Raw genomic sequence first — 9,086 nt, forward strand, 5'->3', positions numbered from 1 at the left:
TAGAAAATCTAGGCTGGACTTCCAATCCAGAGGTTGGTCGCAGATAATTAACTGCGTGGTCCTGAAAATCATGGGTAATGATAAAGCTCAACTTGCTCGAACATATTCGCATTTATATGACCTAAATCTTGAAAAGATAACATACATTGATAATATTCCACTTAATGAAAACATTTATTCCTCGATTCTTGATTCCAAAATACAGAAGACGACTATGGGCAAGTTGGCTATATATAAAGCAAAACAAAACAAAGTAACACGGAGACGAGAGATAAGATTAAAGATTATGGAAATAAAGTGGGGAGATTTACGCGTTAAGAGAACGCAATTAACTTCTTAAGTGGGATTCCGTTAATGTGATATCACCATACATACTTTTTCTATGAATCGTATGCATTATGGTTAAAAGTTGAGTTTAGTGAAATGAAAAAAAAAAGTTGAGTTTAGTGAAATGAAATACTAGTTATAAATAATATGTTCCGTCATATTCGATTATTATTATTAGCTGACGAGTACTCTATTCAAGACACATATTTTATTACACTAAATTGTATTATATATAAACTTATATTTATAATTTTAAGACTATGCATACATACATATATATATATATATATATATATATATATATATATATATATTTATCAAGGAAAAAAATGTCATATATATATTAGTGTATAATTAATTATTAGTTGCAGGAAAAGACTCCGTAGTTAATATTTTAGAATGAAAAGACAATGATTTAAATTATAAATTTATGATTTGATGGGTAAAGTAATACTATCTAACATAGAAAAAAATAACTTTAGAAATTATGTAAACTTTATAGCATTCCAACGCGGAATGTAAATAACACATCGGAAAGAAGTCAGTCTGTTTTTTTTTTGTGTTGTGTTAAAAATGTTGCCTGTGACTTATATATACAATTATTATACATCTATATATAATATAATTGTTACTTGTTGTCTACATAGCATACCAGAGAGATGGAACACAAAAACAACAATAAATAATATATCTACATTAATCCTTATAACCTAGCCGGCCAAAACGACTGCTATTTGTTATATATAATCAAACACCAGTGCTAGCTAAGCTAGCTCTTGTCATCTTTCAATCAACCATATTAAGACAACAAAACACCCCTTCCAACTTATTGTCATTCTCCTGCACACAGCACTCGTTTCATGTAGACGATTGTTGTTGCCTTGCCTTGCCGCTATCTAAGTTCATTATATTATTAAATTACACTTTTTAGTATAAATGTAGCTTATAATATTTATGGAAAGAAATTTTATAAATTCTAATTTATGGTTGAAAAATGTTATAATAAAATATTATTAATTATTGACAAGACCAGATTAATTAATTGCAATACTTGACTATTATTCTTATTTTTTTGGAGAAACAAAAAAGGAGAAATAGGAGCACCACATAAAGCAAGTGGGTAGCGGAAGCATGTGCGATCATATGGTGGTTGGGTCTTTCAAGCCCCACTTCTAGACCCTATAAATCCACATTTCTTGAAAATGATAGATCCCAACATATATATACATACTGCTTACCATAATTTATTAATATGAAATTATCATAACCACTATTTAATTATCTTATCTACATGATTAAAGAGGAGCTTGATGCTTAAGCCCCTCCACCATTTTCCCACCTCCCATATCTAATCCCTCTCTAGCAGCTCCTCTTTCTTTTTCATTTTTATTTCTTTTTACACCCCTTCATCCTATAATTTGAGTTGTTATTCACCACATATTTTATCTTTATAGAATATTATTCGCTTTCATTTCTTGTGGTAATTATTCTAAATAATATATTCCGCATAATACGAGGGGAAAACCCATTTTATGTGATGGCTAAACTATGTTATAGTGTATGATATTACGAAAAAACATTATAAATAAACACACACGCATGTACAGATGTTGTGTCAGAAACGGAGAGAGGTGCAGTGAATCCCTTTTGTCCTGGGAGTGTTTAAAGGCCCCCTTTGTGTCAGAAGAAAATCTTTTATTCTTGTGTCAGAAACCCTAAATATGTATATATTGCTCCACAACTACATACACACATAATTAGCTAGCTAGGTTATACGCCACACCATGAATCCAGCATCCTCAAACCCTAGAAATTATAATAACTCCTCCTCCAATATCAGAAGAAGGTTCACCTACAGGTTTCTCCGAACCCTAAAACAAGTCAACAGCATAACAGCTGGCAGATCATCATCCAGCTGGTCGAGTAGAAGAAGAAGATCCCTTGAGATCAAACATGCTGCTAATATGTGCATGGCCGCTACGGTGGGGGGAAGAAGGGCATGGAGCCGGGCCATGCTTTCCAAGATTCGCAGGCGAAGAAGAAGAAGGAGATGTTCCATAAATGAAACATGCTGGACAGGAGAGCTGAGGGAAATAGTTCCCGGAGGTGAAGATCTGGATACCAGGAGCTTACTGGACGAAACAGCCCATTACATCAAGTGCCTTACTACCCAGGTTCAGGTTATGAACGATATTCTTCGTCTTTACTCCTCCTCCTCCTGATCCATCTTCCTTCCTTCCATCCACACTTATTCTATATACCCAACATATTTATGTATATATATATATATTATTATTTATCTTCTTCTTCTCGTAATTAATTAAGTGGATACACATGAGTCCCCAATGGAGCGTGACTGTAATAATAAATATATTATTATTATTATTAATGAAATATTGTTGATTATACTTCATTCAAGGGCGCCGGTGGAACAAGTTAATCATGAATGTAAAAATCATATATATCTCCAAATAGTACACTGTTATGAAGGTTGTATATATGTATATTGATCGGTGTTCGGAGTCGATGAATTACGATCAACGATATGGGCAGAAAATGTGAAGCCGTTATTGTGGGAAATGTTTACCCTAGCTAATTTGGGTTTTATTTTTCATTACAATGGAATTTCCTATTGTATATATACTATATGATGATTCCATATCTATCTCTACTTGTGCATAATTTTGATTTATATATCAAGGTTATCTGGTTTTTGCTTTTTTGAACAACAAGTAGTCACTCGTCTCCATAACTACTGCACTAGTAGCACTGTATCCGTGGTTTTGTTTGTAGCTAGCTAGGACCTAGCTAGGTTGGTGTGAAAGCATATGCTTGCTTGTTCGCTGGCAATTACACACAACGCGTCGTTGCTATCTATCTCGCCCGTTGCTCAACAAGTTTGCTTTCGGATTATTCTTTTACTTTTGTTTTTCAAGAGCTACCTCTCTCGTACGGTTTTGAGATATAAGTATTTAGTGATTCGTATTTCACTATATCTGCCATGATACCTATTCCACTATTCTTTTTTGACAAAAAATACAAGTTCGTCTGAAGAAAATTATATTTTCTTAAATGACCCTGATGAATGAATATCGAGCCTAATTTTTTTGTCAAAAAAGCGTAAAGAGGAATAAGAAAAGAATACTTATATAAGAAATGTTTATGATTGATGAGAAAAATGAATAATATGATTGCAAGTGCGAAACTAAATTGTATTTTGACATTTTTCCTTAATTAAAACAATATAATAACATATTTTATTTCTGATTCAATCATCTCCCTTAATATTTGTCAAATTTGAAATTAGATTCTTAAGACATTGTCAAAATCAAAAAATGCATCATCCGCGGGTATTATTTTTAAAATTATTTCTGTGGATAAAATACTAGTCGGTTGATATATAAGCCAAAAATCCAAATTTTTCCGCTTGTTATGGGAATTGTATGATATAAGATATATAGGCTGAAAATCCAAATTTTTCGGGGTACTGTGACCTGTGAATTATTCGATTACCGGATTTGCATCATACGCAATAAAAGAGGAATTTCCATCTAAACAATCTTAATAAAAATACTCAATCAAACAAACATAATACACCATTACGAATCTATGAACATGTTGCTAAATTGAACTGTAACAGAGTGAGAGTAGTGCACTAATATTAGGGTTAAAACCCGCCCCGAATGGGGCAGATCCGCCCCGCTAATATGGGGAATGGGATAGTGACGGGGAATGATTTCCCGCCCCGCCAAAATACGGGGCAACTATGGTATTTGTTGAATCCCCGCGGGGATTCCCCGCCCCGCCCCGCATATATTTAATATAAATAAATAATTATATTTAATATAATATATTTATTATATTTAATATAATATATTTATTATATTTAATATTATTATTTTATAATACACAAAACTATAATTTTACAATGTATAACATGTCTATTTGATTTCTATTATATTTAGTTTTTTGCTTTTAATATACATGTCTCGTATATTTTTATTAAATTCTGAAGAAAAAATTACTAAATTTTAAAGTAATTATTTAAAATGTAATATTATAACAGCGGGGCGGGACGGGACGAAATTATATTAAATCCCCGATGGGGCGGGGATGAGGATTAAAAATAAATCCCCGCGGAGAATGGGGCAGGGACATCGCAGGAAAAATATATATGAGGCGGGGTTGAGAAGTGAAGTCCCCGCTCCGAACCCGCCCCATTTTTAACCCTAACTAATATACCAACCAAACAAGAAATTAGAACAAAACAATAGTCAATCCCAGTAAAATATATAGTAGTAAAATATCAGCGGCACTTACTATAAAAAAACACAGCTAATTTCGACGGTAATTTTCGGTTAGTAACTAATTTCGATTGGTTATGATCGAAAATAAATACGGTAGAAAATCTTTTTATGGAAATCGAAATTAAAACCTTTTGTGGGAATTTAAAATTACGGTCGAATTTATATTTTCGACCAAAAGTGAAATTTAAAAAAAAAAATTGATGAAGTTTGAAATTTGAGGTGAAAATTGTAGGCAGGAATTTTCGACCATTTGAATTTAGTCGAAATAGTCCGATCAAAATATGCGGTCGAGAATAGCTATTTTCCAAAATATTTCAAATTGGACTAACTTATATTCGACCACCCCAGTTCCGTTTGAAAATAATTATTTTCGATCATTAACTGTCGAATGTCAAAAATAGTTATTTTTGACGGAAATGACGATTGAAATTAGCCCTTTTTTTAAGGGACTTCGAGTGTAAAACAATGATATTGACTAAAGACTTTTGAGAGGCAAAGATAGTAACAAAAAAATAGTTGATGTTAGCAAGTGGTGTGTCATTTGAGAGAGAAAGAGAAATTCACCGCAACTGAGTGAGATAAAAAAAAAGGAAAAGAATCACTCAGAGGATTTTTTTTTATCCTTAGCTCTTATTTTCAAAGTTGTACCAGCCTGTTGTGAACTTCACTCAGAGTCAGAGATTTTTGAATTTCGGCTTCCTTGCGTTGCCACATTATTCTTTTGTATTTATTTGAAAAGTTGAGAAGAATATATTGGGGGTGTTTGGGTGGGGCTTTTAAGCCCCACTTATGGAGTTTTAAGTTAGAAGCACTTATTTGTACCGTTTGTGTAAAAAGTTGAGAAGCACCTATAAAAAACTAGGATTCCTGACTTTTGTTTCATGACTTCTACTTTTTTCCCAAACACTGTAACCACTTATAGTCTTAACTACCTTCTAACTTCCACTTCACTTTTTTACTTTAAGCAAGAAGCACTTATTTTAAGCTCACCTACACGGCCCCATTAATCTGAACCCCCACCTTGAACTAGCCTTGAGGCTACAATTGCCAATTGGTGGTAAGATGGTATGTGAAAGAATAGTCCATGGATTATATGTACCCCAATAATAATCTATTAATGGCCCAAGACAGAACTAACCTGCCAGCTCATATGCTCAGTCTATATGTTAGTCTTATGTTTAATCATAATGTACACACCTGAGTTACCCACTCCCACAGCTAGGAATGTAAGCTCAAATGGTCACCCCTCTTTTCATTTCTCTTCTGCAAAAGGAGATATCCCAATGCAGCGAAATAATATACATGAAGCACCAATGCACCATTCTTAACATATTTACAATGGCACCTCCTAGGTGTCAGGGTGCCTCTCATATCAGTTTTCAAGACCTTGATTTATATTCCCTCTGCAGGGCAGTGGAAATAAGTTTCATTTAAAGTATCCCAAAAACAACTATCAATGAACCCTCCAAATGCATCCGGAAGCAGGAAATTAGCAAGACACCTCGGAGGGATTACATCTCTGACCACCCAATAGCTAAGAATGTAGACATTAGTAGGATATATATGATATATATCTCAATAGAAGACAATGACTAAAGGAAGCATACTATAAGAGAAAGCCTCCCCTGCACCATACCCATACTGTATCAAGCAAAGCTTGCTTATTTACATGGTAGATGACCACACGTCCACACCTAAATGACCAAGCAGAGAAGAAACAGTCTTGGCACTTTTCCCTAAGGGCTATTTTCATTTAGACTATTCATGTAAACAGTTTTTGCACCCATATATAAAGACTACTGTATATTTTTTAAAACCAAAGAAACTATCATTCACACAACAACCAAAAGAAAGAAGCAAACTTGACTTGTTCACAGTAAATAGTTACAAATACTTCTAACAAATTTTAACATCAAAAGAAAACCTTCTCGCCATTTATATGTCCTCTAAACCTTTGGAGGAGACATTTTTATCTAAAGACACTGCTGCAAATTTCAGCACTAATCGCTAAGGAACATGAACTAGCTTGATGCCTTGCAGCCTCCTAATTCTATATACCAAAATCCGCAAGCAACACACTTTAATGAGACACGAGAACCACATGCTACCAGAATTCTTTAAAGATGCATGTACAAGGAATGAAATACCCATGGTCTTGATTGAACAGTTTCAAAATTTAATTCACTGCCACTCTGGACATCTTAGAAAACGGCCCTTGCCAAATCTTTGTGACGAAGTTGATATCCAAAATTTGCTTTTGAACTCTGCAAACAGATAGATAGATCAGTCATCAGCTCAATTTCTTCTAATGATGATCAATTAGTCGCACATATGCTGTGTAATAAACATGACAACGTGCAGCATTCACCTATGCAAATACATACTGAAAATGTAGATAGTTCAAATGGCTCATAATTTCTTATAAAGGGCATAGTAATTTAGGTTTTCAAACAAGGGAAGACACAAACCAAACACGTGTCTATATTTCTTTCAGCGCAGCCATCCGCCAATTGCTATTTAATGAACTAAATTTAGCCCGTGCGCAATAAGCTACATATTTATTGCATATTTCCCAACTTTCATCTAAAACAATACGTGATTCACTTTTTTCCGCAAATTATCACTGTATAATGAGCACTGTGTGGAAGCCCTACATGGAAAGACCAAAAGATTTTAAAAATATTAACCTAATAAGAAGAACGATCGGTTACTTTATCACAACAAATAAAAAGATTATAAAAGTAGGCTCCAAGGTCATCACTTGACTCTTATTTCACATTGGTTAGTGGTTACCCAAATATACGACCACATTTATGAATTTGGGCATGAACGTATCAACCGCGCCATAGATCAACTCATGTCTGATATCTGAATATATATATATGTATACATATAATTTTTAATCTTCAATGTAATGTATCACATACCATAACTGTCTGCATTGAGACATTCTCAAATTATTCATCATCAATAGCAAGACGACAGGCCTAAAATTCAAGCTCCAAAGTACTTGATCTTCTTATTTCACATTATCACCCAAAGCAGATACGACAAAAATGAAGAAGTGGCATGATAGTAACAAATTTGCCGCATATAAAATCACGTAGGAGGTCCAAATACATAATATAACCTTCAATTTCCAATGTATAACATACAATTACTGACTGCATTAACAACATCAATAGCAAGATGAGAGGCCTCAAATTCAATAGTAAACGCAAACCCTGAAGCTCAGACAACTAAACAGAAAGACCATGAATTTCCTGACACACAAAAACCAGCCTAAAGTAGTAAATTCGTTTTTCAATAATCAAACATTTCTAACTAAAAACAACACAAACTGCAAACCAAGAAGTTTAGAAGCCAAGTGATATACATTTAATCAAAGATCATTGCAACTTATATAATTAGATAAATCCAAAAATCAATGAGCATAGACCTTAGCAGCAGGAGGTTGTTGGACAATTACTCGAGAATCGGAAAACTGAACAGCCAAACACTCTTTAGGAGTTTCGAAAGAAGACAAAGAGAATTGCTTAGAAACAACACCAACATCAAAATAAATCAAGCCAGAACTGGGAATATCGACCCGAATTTCCTTGACCTGGAACCACAAGAACAAATCTTTAGCGGAAATACCCGAAAGCTGATCAATTTGACCCAGAGACAAAACCCCCGAAATGTTTCGATCATAGTGTAATTCATTCTCGTACATAGAATTACAGGGCTGGTCTAGATAAACCTGGAAACTTCCAGAATCATCGAAGCTGAAGTCTTTGACGCCCTTGGGGAATAAGCCTCTGGGTAAATTGTACGCTTTGAGAAGATCATAGATTGTTACTGATTCAAAGGAGTGTGTAATGCGTAATTGGGTTGAGAATGAGAGAGCTGAGAGGAGTAAAATGCAGAAATGAAGGTAATTCATGGTGTGTTTTTTTCCCCTTCAATTGGGATTAGGGTTTAAGAGTAGAGTAGATAGTTGAAGCAGGAGAAAGACTAGGCAGTGATGAGTGTAGTGACAGAGAGGAGAAAAGGAAAAAACAAAGTATCTGCTTATAAATTTTAACACCAGGACTTCGTTTTATTAAATATTTTATTTATATTGTAAATATAAATTGGACAGACACTCGCTGGGTTGAGCCGAATTTTTGTATAAATTATATATTTATATTATATTATATACTTATATATAATAAGCGTAAGGGAGATAATTTGGTCGCATGGTCACATGGTCCAAAAGCTTATTATCCGTTGGATCGTATATTGAACAAATAAGTACCGTTAGATTAGAACAAAATTAACTTCTATTTCTATAAGGCAACTGATATGCATGTTTATAATTTCTATTCTGAATCCAAAACAAATTATGTGTTTCACATGTTTATGATTTTTTTAATCCAAGATAAATATTTTCTATCAGCTTTAATTGTAGAATCATATAAATTGCACCGT

At 33.8% G+C, this 9,086-nt stretch overlaps 1 long non-coding RNA gene across 1 annotated transcript; it reads right to left on the reverse strand.

Moving 5' to 3' along the window:
• Window positions 1–6,422: 6,422 nt before the first annotated feature.
• LOC108210980 (uncharacterized) lies at window positions 6,423–8,689 on the reverse strand. The gene is made up of 2 exons (XR_010288307.1): window positions 8,074–8,689; window positions 6,423–6,898 (listed from the first exon to the last, which is right to left on the reverse strand). It is a non-coding gene; the product is annotated as an uncharacterized LOC108210980 (long non-coding RNA).
• Window positions 8,690–9,086: the final 397 nt, after the last annotated feature.

The sequence above is a fragment of the Daucus carota genome, chromosome 1 (assembly GCF_001625215.2).
Source record: "Daucus carota subsp. sativus chromosome 1, DH1 v3.0, whole genome shotgun sequence".
In the NCBI taxonomy this organism is placed as follows: domain Eukaryota; kingdom Viridiplantae; phylum Streptophyta; class Magnoliopsida; order Apiales; family Apiaceae; genus Daucus; species Daucus carota.